Source organism: Borostomias antarcticus (genome assembly GCF_949987555.1).
Source record: "Borostomias antarcticus genome assembly, chromosome: 22".
Taxonomy (NCBI): domain Eukaryota; kingdom Metazoa; phylum Chordata; class Actinopteri; order Stomiiformes; family Stomiidae; genus Borostomias; species Borostomias antarcticus.
This window is the reverse complement of record NC_140255.1, coordinates 14,556,730-14,573,150: the sequence shown is the minus strand read 5'-3', so window position 1 is coordinate 14,573,150 and position 16,421 is coordinate 14,556,730. Positions and strand designations below refer to the sequence as shown.

General features: G+C 47.0%; 1 protein-coding gene across 1 annotated transcript in view; it reads right to left on the bottom strand.

The window, feature by feature from the left end:
- The window catches only part of LOC311323977 (zinc finger MIZ domain-containing protein 1-like), a 111,956-nt gene extending 110,293 nt beyond the window's left edge, over positions 1-1,663 (bottom strand). Inside the window, exon 1 of the mRNA XM_084456317.1 lies at positions 1,341-1,663. The gene's annotated coding sequence lies outside the window, so the exon portion shown is untranslated. The remainder of the gene's footprint in view (positions 1-1,340) is intronic.
- Between the last annotated feature and the right edge of the window lie 14,758 nt (positions 1,664-16,421).

Here is a 16,421-nt window from a genome sequence, read left to right as displayed (position 1 = left end):
AGCGAGCGGTTGAAACCATGCTGGATAGTTTTGGTGCAAACTAACCACAGCAGCTTGCATCCAAACAGCGCTAACCACTCCGCATGCTCGGGACAAACCCAGACTCAGATGCTGCCCTTCTGGGGAGACACAGACAGAGAGAGAGAGAACTCTGTGAGGCTTCAAAATGAAAACATGAGAACTCCTCTAGGGCCTCTCAGCACCAACGGAAACAATACCCAAGAAACAGCTGCACTTTGTATTCCTGTTTTTCATTCATAAATGACAATATCTGAATAAAAAATGTAGACATCTGAAAATATCCTCTTGAAAACTGTAGCTTCATGCCACAATTAAAGCTTATTCTGCTCAGCAGCGATGGGTTATACTGTACCTTATCCTTGACTCAGTGAACCGGTAGCCTAAACTTTCTTTATAAAAGAAACTCTCTTTCTTTCTTTCTTTCTTTCGTTCTTTCTTTCTTTCTTTCTTTCTTTCTCTCTCTCATTGACAATGGTTAAAAAGAAGACTGGAGCAGGGAACTCTGGATTATTTTTTTCCACTTGGCTGTTCTTTAGCTTCCTGGACAGATGTAGAGCAATGAAAGGGAACCTAGTTCTATATGAGAGGCCCTCAGTCCCAACTGGATGCATATCCAGACGCCAGGAATTTAGGGAGTCAACTTGTTAAAACCACCTAAAGCAGTAATAAGACACACATGAACAAAATAGCCATGCCATGGCTATGTGTATCAATTCAGTGAAAATAATAAAAGCTGCCTAAATATATAGGATATAGACGCATACAAAGTGAATTAATTTGGCTGCTCACGTGTATATTGTGTAGCAATTCAAACAACACTGCACTATGCTATCTGACTGTAGCTCCCTGCCTAGCCTGTGTGTGCTACAACAGATTTTATCAATGGAATTTGAAAACATAACAATGTACATTGTTGCCGAGCACAAGGTAACAAGCCATGTGTCTCGCTAACGCCAATGCAATCTCCAAAAGTGACCACGACCCACCTCTAAACCTCGCACCGCACACTTCTTGACTGGTCGAGTCTTGATTCATTCTACAACCGAAGGCTACTACACAATACAGACCCGACGCCGTCAAGATCAACGCGGCATCTGTTACTGACGAAATGCACAACCTGCCAGCGAACCAACCGATAATTCGTCCGGATCACCGAGAGGAACGCGTGAATAAACGGTAGCTTTATTATAACCCAAGCTCCTCGGGGTTTGTTCAACTGGCCAGACCATTGTTGGGAAACAATTCCAACCAAGTGGAAACAGAATAGCAAGCGAGGAATTCACAAGGCGACACGAGAACAATCACGTAACTTTACTCACCAGATTTAGACCGAGTGATGAACAGAAGGAACTCCTCAATATTTTCTGGTCTTGTTTTTAAATATCTTCCTCTCTGTCGGCACAGCCACTGAGAATGGGCTCAACGTCAGTGGGTGAGTTACTGAATCAACTAGGGGAGAGCACGCACAGTAAGTTGAAGTGTCAAATTACATTGGCTATTCTATTACAGAAGGGCCATGCTTGTTGGTGACCAACAAAACGTGTCGCGGATTTACAGTGCAGAGCTAGGAAAGCACGGGGGATTGGACTGCGAGTGTCGCCTAGCATTATCGCATATTACATTTGTTACACAACATGCTAACAGTAGGCTAATTGCATTGTAAGCTACAGAAGACAGTAATGTAATTTTTATGATGATCATTTAGCACCGTGCATTAGGTTGCACATTAATAGGCTAATCCAATGCAAAATAATTTACATTATTTAAACATTTTTGACACATTGTAGGCCTATTTCTCTTTTTGCTTTAGGCCTACATCTATTTTTTAGGCTACTTTTTGAAGTCTAGTATTTCTATACTTACTCCTAACTATTATTATTATTATTAGGCTATTATTATTAGTATTATTATTATTATAATTAGTCTATTATTACTATTATTATTTATTATTATTATTATTATTAATTGTTTATCGTTGTTATTATTATTATTATTGTTGTTGTTATACGCATGCTATAAACTAAACATCTTTCATCATGATCCCCGCCTGCTTTACCGTGTTCCGTGTTTTGCGGGTGTCCGGTCTCCGGTAGAAGCTCTGAATAACAAAGACATGTTTGAGAGCAGCAGCGGCATCAGCGGCAGCTCGGCGGAGCAGTGACGTCAAGGAACTCTGACTGTGCCAAGCAGCATCTAGACTCAACTTCACACACTGCTGCCCCTCAAGACCCTGCTACGACACCGACCCAGCCAGGGCTGCCCCTCAAGACCCTGCTACGACACTGACCCAGCCAGGGCTGCCCCTCAAGTCCCTGCTACGACACCGACCCAGCCAGGGCTGCCCCTCAAGACCCTGCTACGACACTGACCCAGCCAGGGCTGCCCCTCAAGTCCCTGCTACGACACCGACCCAGCCAGGGCTGCCCCTCAAGTCCCTGCTACGACACCGACCCAGCCAGGGCTGCCCCTCAAGACCCTGCTACGACACTGACCCAGCCAGGGCTGCCCCTCAAGACCCTGCTACGACACCGACCCAGCCAGGGCTGCCCCTCAAGTCCCTGCTACGACACTGACCCAGCCAACCCTGCCCCTGAAGTCCCTGCTACGACACTGGTCCTGGCCCGGCTTGTCATAAGTGAATAGAGTCAACAAAGTTGTAGCCTAATAAACACTTTTCATGAAGCTAAATTAAGCTCAGTTTTAAGGCAGCATAATTATATTGGTCAATTCTATTCATTTTTTTCATTTTTAGTTTATAAAATACACGCTCCGAGCACTTGTTGGCTTGATTGTAAGCCTCCACCCCCAGTCTGGGTAGCCTATCCAGGCCAGCTGCCTAAGTTAGGGGGAGGGATGGGGTGGAACAATAGACACCATTTGTCCTGAAAAGGTGACAGGCAGCATAGATTTCTGCCTGTTCCCTACTCATCTCTACTACTCACCATGTAGTCTTTGGTAATTACAATATAATAAATACATTATTTATGACTCTGAATGTTGATGTGATTGAGCTGCTGATAATGAAATATATATTCATTATCATGAAATTAGAGACGCTAAAATAAACAGTATTTGTTTTTATTAATGTAAGAAAAACAAGTACTCTCTCTCTCACACACACACACACAACCAAAATTATTTATACATAGCTATGTGAGAGGTTGGTCCATATCATGCGTGTTATCACAGCTGCAGGGAGATGACGTTGTGACGTATGAGATGCTCAACAGGAAGAACATTCAGGAGGGGAATTTTCCCTCTCATCATCTGGGTCAAGGCGACAGTACCAAGAAAAGCGCTTGTGACATCGGTTCCCTGAAGTCAATCAGTCAATAGACGATGTTTGAAAAAAAAAGAAAAAAGACGGAACTGCGCACCGTCACCCATGTTCTCTGTTGTCATAGCCCATAACATCTACCCAGCTCAGCAACACGCCCCCTGGCACACACACACATGCCTCCATAAAACACCTTATAGCCAGGTGGCTGCCATGAAGATGGATAGGCTGTATGGGTCAACATCAGCTCATCCCAGATTATGTAGCATGTTTTGATGACAAAAACAGGTGCAATGAACTGGAGCTTATAGGTTGAAGCTTAGTGGTGCCAGTATCAATGAATGTACCAATCATTTACTTTGGGTAAACCCGCTCTCAAGGTCATCCATTCATATGTTTCAGACATGTACCGCTTATAGTCAATGTAAACTTGGTTCGAAGTAGTAAAAATGCATATATGATATCAAAGTGTAGTGCGACATTAAGCATCCACAATAATTTGAGTGAAAATAAACATTTTAAACTATTAGAAAACCTAGTTCAAAAACAGCTCATTTTGGGGTTCAGACCATTTCTCAAGACTGTCCTAATTGAGTTTCAACGCATCACTGTATGCATCACAGTGCACACTCACCATGATAAATAGAGCCTCATGACATCATCAGGCCCTGTTTTAAAAGTCAGGAAAATAAAAATGTTGAAAATCAGTTTACTGGTCTAGCTCTACAATTTAGTACTACATACTTCACAGGCTTTGTGCCTATTTCAGCAATTACTGTCTAACGTATGTGTTTAGAAACAAATCTCTTTCTGTGCTGTGTTCTGTGGAGTGGTCATACTGCTGCTCCTATAGCTGCACATGCTCCTTGGTGTCTTAACAAATATGTCATTATTCATACTAAATATTGACATATTTGTAAACACTGTATTCAACCCCCAAAAAAGAAATACTTGTAAAAAAAATTTGACTTATAAACATATTTGCCAACATTATTATTTGCCAAGCCTGGTTGGCAAATTCCAGACTGTAAAGTATGTCCAAATCTAGACCTCACCCCACAAGTTTCTCTGCTGCTTCGACTAGAAGCACAATGTGAGCTTTGATACGGAGGGAGATGTCTGTGTTTTCATTTACAGTTCCCACCTGGTTTATGAATGAACAACCACAGGCTCCAGAGACCAGCCCACATCCTCCTCATACAACCACTGGCTGCTGTCCAGTCCAAATGTTCACTGCACACTTGCTTGTGCTGTGGCTGGTGTCTGCTGGGTGGTGGGTCCAAAGGCCGAGAGAGAGTCAACCTTAGAGAGTGCCCCTAGTGGCCATATGCTCAGTAATTTTATATCAGTACATAAATTGAATAAGATTTAATTTGATATACTTTTTTAAACTAAATATTTTAACAATTTTGTCTAATTTCAGAGACGGGCGTAATCTTGTTAAATTGTGCAAATTGTACAAAACCGAACAAACAGGAGTGTCCGCAGGGCAACCATAAGGAGGAGAAGAGGGAAGAAGGGCATGGTGTTCACACCTGACAAGAAGACATGAGGGAAATCAATTAAATCACATCTGATTCTCATTAGAACACTGAGAGACAGAGAGAGAAAGAGAGAGAAAGACAGGGGGAGAGAAAAAAGAGAGGGTGATGGAGAAAGAGACAGGGAGAGCGAGAGAGAACGAGGGAGAGAGAAGGAGAGGGGAGGTGAGGGAGAGAAAGAGAGTGAGAGCAGATGCATGGGGGGCCACCCTGGGACAGCTTCTGGAAGTGGTGTGTGAGTAGCCTGGTAAACCAGACTGTAGTGTGTGAGCTCCTCAACGATTTCCTTTCCCTGTCTTTCCCGCCTTATTAATTTTTTTAATCCATCTCAACCGGAGAGGGTGAGCAACACCAGCTAGAGCTGGCTGCCTGTTTCACATGCTGCTCTGCTTTGGAGAGTGGTGAGGCAATCAGTGTGTGTTCACAAAGGGGAAGAGCATTCAGAAAAGCCAACTGTTCCCTCAGGCCATGGGGAATGAAGGAGGGGTGAGAGAGAGAGAGAGAGAGAGAGAGAGAGAGAGAGAGAAAGAAAGAGAATGACAGAAGAGAGAGGGTAAGATGACAACCTGTTTCCCTCTCAATCATTTATTGAGGGGAATAATGTCACCAGTTGGGTTATAACATTAAATAATATTGTTGGCATGCCAGTAAGGACTTATATAGGAGGCTATAACCCTGATAGGGCATACAGAACATGATTGTATGATGATTATTGGTAGATACACCTTGTTATGCTAATTATTTTCAAATCTTTTGAATGCCAGCGACATAGCCTATTTCTTACAGCTACGACCAGATCAAAACAAACGCTCTTTTATATCAAATAGGTGTGGCTTCCAATGGTCTTCAGGAAACAACAATAAGCTACTGAAGTGCTAAACTGCATCTATTTGTTTTTTTGTGTTATAGTAGCCTATGCTCAACAATGCCTGCCTGAGCTCACAGTAGGCGCTCCACTTAATAAAATCACTTTACTGTAAGAATTCCCACCTTGACGTCTCGGTATTTGCCTCAAAGGGAAGGTTAGCTATATTAATGTGAGTTTTTTTGTTTTCCTTTAATGTATTACCTGACAGAAGGTTAACTAGCTATTTCCTACTCCCATTACTCTCCAGTAACTCCAGGGCACAAGTGGAAGTCAATTATAGTCAAAGTATGACTTAGCCTACTGTTTGTCACAGTCTTAGGCTTGGGATATACTATGACTGTGTGGGAGTTTAATTATGAGATTGACATTATAGGGCTTAATTAAATACTACTACAAATTGCCTGGTAGTTTTCCATGGAAAGACATGAAATCATCAAGTCAGACGACCAACCATTCCTTCCACGATATCCGAGGTATTCCGCCCCACACTGTGACATTTAAATAAGCTACTCTCCCCATATTAGTGGATGGCTTTCAGCTCCTCCGGGCTAAATGTCACATGTGTATTGAGGTCAGAATGACTTCTCTCGGTTATTTCATCATCAAAGGAGTCGAGTTGCTTTTTCTCTGCGAGGTCTGGCCTCGCTGGCTCTGCTTGCAACTCTGCTCGTCGTCGTGTTACTCATTTCAATGCTCCGATCCGTGATCTATACAGGACCCGTGTGCCACTTATTTATTCATTAAACGCCAATTACAGCACTGAGCTTTAAATGAGCCCAGTTGATCATTGCACCAAAGGAATGGAAATCAATCCAGAGGGGTGAGCGTGTGCGGGCGGGTCTCTGTTGTGGTCACCATGTCTCATCAACATTACCGCCATCAGTCTTGTGCTGGGGGGGGGGGGGAGAGAGAGAGAGAGAGGTGAGAGAAGTGCAACAGCTTACGGAGCCCCATGGAGGGCAGCAGCAGTCTCTGTTTGCAGTTTGTAGACACCCCACACACACCACCACCACACCACACACCTCTGCAGCTTCCCAGCTCACTGATCCTCCTCGCTATTTGGCACGGGTTGCCGGGCAACAGGCTGCACAAACAGGGCACCTGACACGCGGAGGGGGGGACAAGCGAGGGCTCTCGAGCGCTTGTCTGCATAGCTGCGTCCTCTCCAGTCACAGGGATGTAGGCTGCAGCGTGCTGGAGGATGATTTCCCGGGCGCGAATCCAGACTTGAAAATTAATTCAGCAGGTTTGATTCTTGAGCTCCGTCGTCCCTCTCCCTTCAGTGCTAAAACGCCATCCTAAACATATGAAGTGTGCGCGTCTATAAGGAGTCAATATCCTAATGCAGCGTGTGCAGGGTGTGTTGTCGCCACGTCGCCTCCCCAACAGCGTTTCTTTGTGATTGTGTGCGGTTCAACAGATGCTTACACGGTGATCTGTACCCCCTCCCCACCTGCAATAGCCATAATTGGGGGGGAAACAAGATAGATTTCATATCTATTATCTGATAGGACTCCTCCTTAAGAGGATATAGATTTTCTGCCACCGATTCAAGTAGTGAGGTGGAGCTGAGTATTTCCTACTGCGGGGAGACGGGACTGAAGGCTTTATACTCCTGGACAGGGCTCATACACGCCTGGTGCTCTGTTGTTGATATTATGCACTAACGTTGCACTTCCTCACCATACGTTGCTGTTGTAGCACTGAGAGGGTAGTCGCATCAAATCGCAACATGACACACATCATTATACCTCACACTGGCCTCCATCTTTGGAACAGCACAGCTCCAGCTGGATGTGAGTCCCCAGTCTGGTTTCCATGCTGTAATGTACAGCCACAATGCAGACTGCATGCTGGGCGTTAGGCCACTACCCTGCCCACAAATCACCCCCTCCACGTCCTTCCATCAGACTCCCTGCATTTGGTCAGAGCAGATAAGGCCCAGCGAAATGACCAGGGGGAGGGGGGACGACGACTATATTTTCCTCCCACTGAAGTGAAGGGTGGAGATAGGCCGCTGTGTCCATCAAAGTGTAACTTCAGGCAGTCTCCCCAGTGTTGTCATTTCCCAGACAGTGGGATTCTTTTGAATTAATCTTGCACGCGGAGTGAGAAATGTAACCGTAGCATGAAAGGCTAGCCCATCTTCTGTACTCCCTCCTTTCTGAATCAGGTTGGCGTCCCACCATGTCATAACATCTAAGATAATTTTCATTTCTTTTTTTAATCAATGTTTCCAGGTATGTTTTTCCTTATTTCATGACAGTGAAAGCAAATGCCACAAATATAGATCCTCCGCTTCCATGCAGGAACACGGTACTGTATGTCACAGAATATTTTCATTTTCAGAAGATGTGTGAACTCTTCCCAGCCCCACATAATTAATACTGGGCTGTAGCACTGCAGTTGACCCTCCGTTCCACCCGTGCTAATTGTTTGCCACATTTTTTCACTCCATTGTAGCTACACAGAACAGTATGTTGTGTGTGTGTGTGTGTGTGTGTGTGCTGTAACATACAGTATGGTGTCGTCTGCATTGCACTTAAAGGCACTAGTAATAATCTGCATGTTTTCACAAAACACAACAACATTTCACTAAACACATTTTGCAGAATACGATAGTGTGGGAGTACAATAACGGGGAGACGGTAGACGAAGGCGATTCGAGTCTAGCTATTTACTCTCACATAAAAAGCAACAAAAGTTACAGCGCAGTCGAGGTAACAACAAAGTAGCAAGTATCAACAATGTAACCACTAACGTCCCAACTCTCGTAACCAAGCAACCCCAAATGTATCCAACGCACAAGCAAAACACATCTGACATTTGTCTACATTTGAAGTAGCTGTTAGTTCTCGTTCTGAATTCTTAACTCTCTGGTGAATGTCTCAATACTATACAAATGTGTATTCACCACACAGCCCCCCCCCCCAGAATTCACCATATCAAAAAATGCAGAAAAGCAATATTACAGGCAACAGGCAAACAGTTCATAGGGAGAAAGTCAACATGGTGGGGGATGGATAAGGCGGCCAAAGTGGCTGCACTTAACAGGCACAGGGGCAAGGGCAGGAATGGGTGTGGAGGTAGGCACTGGGCCGGAGGCCTGAGCAGGTGGGCGACCCCGCCGCGGGGGCAGGGCCAGGTCAACTGGTCTGTTCAGATCCAAATGGGTAGGCTTGAGACGGTCCACTGCGACCCACTCTGGTTTACCCCCCATGTCCTCCACAAAGTTCTTGGGCCCCGTCTCCAGGACGCAGAAGGGCCCGTCGTAGGGAGGCTGCAGAGGTGCCCGTTGTGGCGGATGAAAACATATCTGGCCGATATCAGATCCTTGGGAGCGTAGGACTGAGGGAGGCAGTGGTGAGATGTGGGGACCGGCGCAAAAGCCTTGGCACCTTCCTGGGGCCCAGTCCGATGAGAGGTAGACCAGGGAATGGCTGCATCTGGAAGAAACTCCCCCGGAACCCGCAGTGGCTGGCCGTAAACCAGCTCGGCAGATGAGGATTGGAGGTCTTCCTTGGGGGCAGAGCGTAGGCCGAGCATGACCCACGGGAGGCGATCAACCCAGTTGCTGTCCGTGATGCTGGACCGAAGTGCAGCTTTCATTGAGCGATGAAACCGCTCACACAGTCCATTGCCTTGTGGGTTGTATGGCGTGGTGTGGTGGAGTTTAACCCCCAGGCCCTCAGCAACTGCAGTCCAGAGTTCAGATGTGAACTGCAGGCCCCTGTCGGAGGTGAGTATCAAACACCACGTCTTCCAACCCGCAACCCAGTAGTGGTCGTGCGGTAGGCCTGAATGTCTGAGTCCGTAGCCTGGTCTGCGGCCATGGCAGTGTAGTCAATCCCCAAATGCACGGATCCCACCACCATTCGGGAGAGGCAGTCAGCCACCAGATTGTCCTTTCCAGCCACATGCTGGATGTCTGTGGTGAACTCAGATATGGCGGAGAGCTGACGCTGCTGGCGCCTGGACCACGGTTCTGAGGTCTTGGCCATGGCGAATGTCAGTGGCTTGTGGTCGACGAAAGCAGTGAAACGGCGCCCCTCCAACAGAAACCTGAAGTGACGGGTGGCGAGGAAGAGACCGAGGAGCTCCCGGTCGAAGGTGCTGTACTTACTCTCATTGTCCTGAAGCTGTTTACTGAAGAAGTGCTCACACACCGCCCCGACTGTGTAGTCTGAGGCATCCATCGTGAGAGCGACTGGGGCAGTCTGAGATGGGTGTGCCAGTAATGCAGCATTGGCCAGCGCAGCCTTGGTGAAAGCGTTGTCCATCTCAGGAGGCCAGTCCACCTCATCCTTAGAGTACTTTCCCCTCAGGGCCTTGTACAAAGGCAGCATGAGGTGAGCTGCATGGGGAATTAACCTGTTGTAAAAGTTCACCATGCCAAGGAACTCCTGCAGGGATCTCACAGTACGGGGGCGTGGAAAACTGGCGACAGCGTCCACCCTGACGGGAAGTGGAACGGACCCGTGCGGAGAGACGCGGTGCCTGAGGAAATCGATGGATGAGAGGCTGAACTGGCATTTGGCTGAGTTGACGATGAGACCATGCATACTGAGCCGCTTGAACAACTGCTTGAGATGTGTCATGGCGTGATGACCGCTGTTTTGGGTATGTCCTGTTGGTGGACCGGTACCTGATGGTTGCCGCGCACCAAGTCCACCTTGGAAAAAATGGTTGTGCCTGCCAGGTGGGTAGAGAAATCTTGTATGTGCGGAATGGGGTACCAGTCAGGGGTTGTGGCATTGTTTAGGGGGCGCCAACCACCATCTGCCTTCAAGACCATGTGCAGAGGGGAGGCCCCTGGGCTGTCCGAGCAGCGCACGATGCCGAGGCGTTCCATGGTTGTGAACTCCTCCCTGGTGATGGCGAGCTTAGGTGAGTCGAGGCGCCGAGCACGCGCATGGACTGCTCCACATCATGCTTAGCCACTGCTGATGAGAACGTCGGTGTGGTGAGGTCAGGAAACTGTGCGAGGAGGCATTGGTACACGTCTCTGGCGGCGAGCATGTTTGACAGTTCGAGTGTCCGTAGCCCCCTGAGTGTGCATGGGTATGTGGAGAAAGAGACTGCATTGATCAAACGGCATTTTGCGATGTCAACTAGCAGGCTGAAAGGACAGAGGAAGTCCGTGCCCAGGAGGGGAACTGACACAGCAACCATAACAAAGTCTCAGCCAAAACGCCGCCCGCCAAAACACACCTCTACATACCTGGTGCCGTAGGTACGTATGGGCGTGCCATTAGCGGCGTCCATCGGGGGGCCATGTCCACCAGCCATTGTGTCCACAGTAGATGCAGGCAGGATACTACGTTGTGTGCCCGAATCAACCAGCAGCCGCCATGCCGATAAGGTGTCCTCGATGAACAACAGCTTACTGTCTGTGCCAACGCTCACAGCTGTTAATGAGCACCAGCTCTGGCGTTTCCCTGGGCACTAAAGTTGCATGGTGAGCGACACTGCTTGGCCATGGCTCCATACCTGCTGTGGCAAAACCCGATCACGTTGGCCGCTGTCACGTTGGCCGCTGTCGCGTTGACGACGGGCAGCCACGGCCGCAGCAGTGCTTGTTGCATCTTCCAGAGGTGAGGGTGAGGTGTAAGCAGGAGGAGTGGGCGAACTGCTGTCGCCTGGTGAGGATAATCCTGCCAGCTTCAGCAGCCAGTTAATGGTAGTCCTTGGTGGAAGAGAGGGCGGAGCTTTCAAATGCAGTGCGCACAGGTGCTGTGAGCTGCCGTAGGAAAAGACTGAAGATAGACTGAAGACATTCGTCCAGGTTCCGTTGCTAAAAGTGGGTGTAAATAATTTGGGAGATTGAAAAAAAAAAACAGCATTACAGAACCAATCCAATGTCTTTAGGGCGGTCCTTCCTAACGGGGTGTTGAATGTTTTGTTTTGATTCTCCATTTGTTTGTTTGGAGGACATCATTTCCGATAAGGTGGATCCTTCACCCTAGTACAGATATAGGCACTGTGGCTCTGATTGGTACCGTCGGTTTTCAACACTGTTCTAGTAACAATTTTTTATGTCTCCAGACTTTTTGGAGGCAGAGATCTCCAAAGTCAGGTATCACAAGACTAGTGTCCTATCAACACAGTTTTGACTGGCGTACTCTGGGGAATCTCTAACCTGACGGGCCAGATAGTTTGCTTCACATAACCATCTGGGAACTCCCCGTTGGAAACTGTTTGGAAAAGGGCAGGCACTTTCAAAAATACTTGGCAAGTGATTGGATAAACCATCTGTCTATCACCTTCTATTACGTGCTCACTTCATCCGCTACTCACTGTGATTACATCTAGACTCACCCAGCATAGCCGTTTGTATTTCAAATTTGGCGAATTCATTTTCTGATCTGTTACAAACGTATCTGTATGAAGAGTACCCAAACTGATTTGCGAGAGAAACAGCTCGCAAAATCAGGATAGTCTCACGAGTCTAGGGAATCTCAGCTATCTGCTGGATGTGTTTGTGCATTCATATGATGTAATCCTCTATATGCTTTCAACATATCATGGCATTCTCATTTGTTGAATTTAATTTGTTGAAAAATCTTTTGTAGCCTAAAGTATATTTATTTTTAGATCCACAATGTGACTTACTGCTTATCTACTGTAAACACTGCAATCATGTGCATCTGTGCTACTTAATCTTACTACATAATCCAGTAATCAGTTATGGTTGAGTGGTTAAGATTCTGTTCTGTCAGCATGGAGTTGCAGGTTCAAATTCTGATCAGGGGCATCACGTAGGTCAGGAGGTAGAGTAGACCTGGTCCAGGGCGATATCCTACGTATAACGCCCTGTTACTCTCAATGCAATTTGCCTATGAAAGCGCTTCATCGGCCCGGTCGTCAGACTCTACAGACAAAACCGTTTCGTTACTCACCAAAGTAAACACATCGTTGTAAAGATGAAAGCCTTTTCTCCTAAAGCGCTACAGTTTGTAGTCCCCCACCTTTCAAATAAAGGGCAAATTTGTACACTTAAATGTTTTATATCCACAGCGCATCGACTGTCTTCTTCTACCGGCGAATCGGCGCTCTCCGCTTTTAGTCCACTCACTGCTGCCACCCATGTCGGGGATGATGTATTACATCTTAAAGTCTCTCAACACCATTTAAGATGTAATGCATCATCCCCGACATGGGCGGCAGCAGTGAGTAGACTAAACAAAGCGGAGAGCGCCGATTCGCCCGTAGAAGAAGACAGTCGATGCGCTGTGGATATAAAACATTTAAGTGTACAAATGTGCCCTTTATTTGAAAGGTGGGGGACTACAAACTGTAGCGCTTTAGGAGAAAAGGCATTCATCTTTACAACGATGTGTTTACTTTGGTGAGTAACGAAACGGTTTTGTCTGTAGAGTCGGACGAGCGGGCCGATGAAGCGCTTTCATAGGCAAATTGCATTGAGAGTAACAGGGCGTTATACGTAGGATATCGCCCTGGACCAGGTCTAGAGGTAGAGCAGCTGGCTGGGTCTCCCCAGTTCGATCCCAGCTTCTGGAGTGTGCCGAAATGTCCTTGAGCAAGACACTGAACCCCAAAATCACTTATGTGAGCGGCACAGTGGCGCAGTACTTAGTACTGTTGCTTCACAGCAAGATCTTCAGGCCTTTCTGTGTGGAGCTTGCATGTTCTCCTCGTTTTCGCAAGGGTCTCCCCCATAAAGAACCCAATACAAAAAAATGTGGAAGAACAGATCAGATTGTTGTACATTCACAGGTTAAACAGACTAGGACAACAGATTTGTCTTCTTCTGTGAAGCAAAATACACAAGACACTAAAGTATGATGCTACTGATGTTAATTTAGCGACAGGATCCAAATCCCATTTAGTGAGTCACAAACCACGGCCTATTTCGCATTGAGTATGAAGACATTACTACCCTTTAACGTTCTCACAGTGAGAAACATAATGATGCATTGTATAATACAGCCATCTCAGTGTACACTCAAGGAGGCTGGAGCGTTGAATCAGGGCCATCTTTAATACCGAGAGGCGTGTCTGTGTTAGTGTGTTAACGTCGAGGACGATAAGGACCAGAACAGAACAGAGAATGGCAGGAAACGGGCAGTGCTACAGAGGTGCCTGGCAGGGCACTTGACACGATACAAGGACATCCTAAGGGCACTGCGACAGCTGGAGCACTCAAACACACAAACGCACACACAGACACAAACATATACACACACACAAACACACACCGATGATCTGAACTGAAAGACCTTGGAAAAGCTAAACCCTTCTCATTCGTGCATTATATCTGAGCCAAATTGTCAGAGGTGCCTCTTGTTGTTCCATAATGATGATCAAGCACACTGGTCCCGGCCCCTTTTCTCTTTTTTTCTCTTGTGGGAGGCGGCCGGTTTGCCAAACGATAAAAGACTTTTTATGATCCTACTTTTCTCCTCCTATGTATTGTTTGACATATGTTGTCTCTCATATTTCCTGACCTCACCTTGAACCCTATACACACATTTAATGCGATGGACAAACTGCCGAAGGTGCTCTCTGTTACTGGACCTCTGGCACTCAACTCGGCGCTAAAGGAACACTTATCCTCGCTCACCCACATCAAGTTCATCTTCTGGCATCAATGTGGGGAGTCATACCGGGAACAGACCATCTCAAGTCAAGGTAAACTGCCAATAGAAGAAGCCATGGAGCAAGATAAAACATGAAATATGTTGCCTTAGATAAACGAACACAACGTTTGTCTCCTTCGCAAGCCAACCCTAACTTCCTCCTCACTCCTCTCTCTCTCTCTGTCTCTCTCACGCACACTCTGTTGTGACAAGGCCTCCCGAAAGGCAATTACCATGACAACAGCAGGATTTGAACCAAAGTAATTAGTGTGGTTTTAAAGGAGAGGGAATTATGCATCTTTGTCAGTCAATGGATTGATATAACACTCATCACGCCGTGGAAGATTCATCCCCCCGCCTCCCCCCCGGCGAGGACGAATCTGCGGGTCGCTGGGAGAGAGCCAGCGTGGAAGGAGAAAAGCAGAAGCCTGCGGTATCAGATGGCCCCACTGTATTAAGACCTCCATTAATCACAATGATGCCGGTCCAGCACATCCCCTCTGTGGAAATGATGTCATGCTTATGTCTACGCAAATTTTTTTTTTTTTACGGTAGAAGTAATATCAGCCATGGTTCCACTGCTACAGAAACATCATAAACTATCCATTGAAAAATGACTAGTCCCCCCCCCCCCCTTGCAAACAGCAGGCTAGGGTAGTAGTAAGTCAAAGGGGTGTTGTGCAGTCCTTGATAGCATGTGAAAAAGCTGGAGAGCGTTTGTTTTCCCATTCATAGTTGTTGAAATTCCCCTCTGTAATTCATCCTGAATCTCATTGCCCTGGATAGCGGCTTGTAGGAGGAGTGCGCCAACACACCTCCTGCCCAGCTCTGCCTGTGTAATAGATGTGTTTGTTGCTAAGTGGCATTTGTAATGGGATGCTTGTTTGCCTTGCCCGGTGCACTTTCATCCTTCACTGTAGTGCTAATGCCGTGTGGCAATTTGTCTCCGACGGCGAAGGCTTTTCAGGAGGCAAAGGAAAACAGGAGGCAAGGAGGAACTGCGCGGGAGCCTGGCACACTCGGCGCACATGAGCGTCTGGGACTGCGTTTCCGTCCTCGCGCATGTGTTCACATGCCACCTGCGTGGTGGGGTGTGTGTGAGCCAGCCCCCTCGCTCGCTCACTCGGCGTACAGTACCTCCTCTCTCTTCCCCCTCCTCCTGTCTTCAGAACAGGAGGCCCTGGGCTGGCTGGCACATGATGGTCCGACTCAGGAGACCCCCCCATGGGCTTCAGTCCAGTCCTGAACTGTCACATATACACCGCAGTGTTCCAGAAATAGAGAGAGAGGGAGATGAAGGAGGTAAAGATAGCACCAGGGTCTCATCCCACACATGAGACTGTCACTGGCCTCAATAAATCACGGCTGGTCCAGGCACCACCAGCACGATCACGCCAAGCGACTGGAGCAGTATGTTATGGCGTCTCAAAATCCACATGATAAAGTCTTTTCAGATTGATTTAGATTCTGTCACTCGCGGTGTCACGGGCAATTATTGCTGATGTTGGTTTCGTAATTTATGTGACCAAAGTACGGTATCTTGGCCTCTGCTCTTTGGCCGTTGTGGAGGAAACTGGGTGGGGGGGGGGGCAGCCGGAAGAGTCGGCAAATATTTATGGTTTTCCAGAATGACCGGATGTTTCTGTCTCTGTGGTCACTCTGACCAGATTCTGAGATGGAAACCGGATGAGGGTCTTCCCCTTTGTTTCTCTGCATTTCACGATAACAGGATCTCGCTCTCTCTCTCCAAGCCAGTATAAAGCAGCAGGCCTACTGGTGTGGTCTTTATTGTGCCCTTACGAGGTAGACACGTACACATAGTCTAGATTGTGACAGTGACACTTCCTGTGAGGGAGAATGTCGCCTGAATTGCTTACTGTACATGCAGAACAATCCAGAATGCATCAACCTTTATATCATTTTGGTGGGCATGTGCACCGTTGATTGGATAATACCATAGCGATGCTTCACAATACAGTGGCTGGTCACTGTTTTTGTGTGTTGGCTGTAAGCTACCATTAATTTTATGGAAGCTGCTGCTAGTTGTTGTGAGCCCATGAGCTAACTGGCTATCCCGTTCTTTTTTTGCTGGATTAGCATTGGAAGCATTGGAA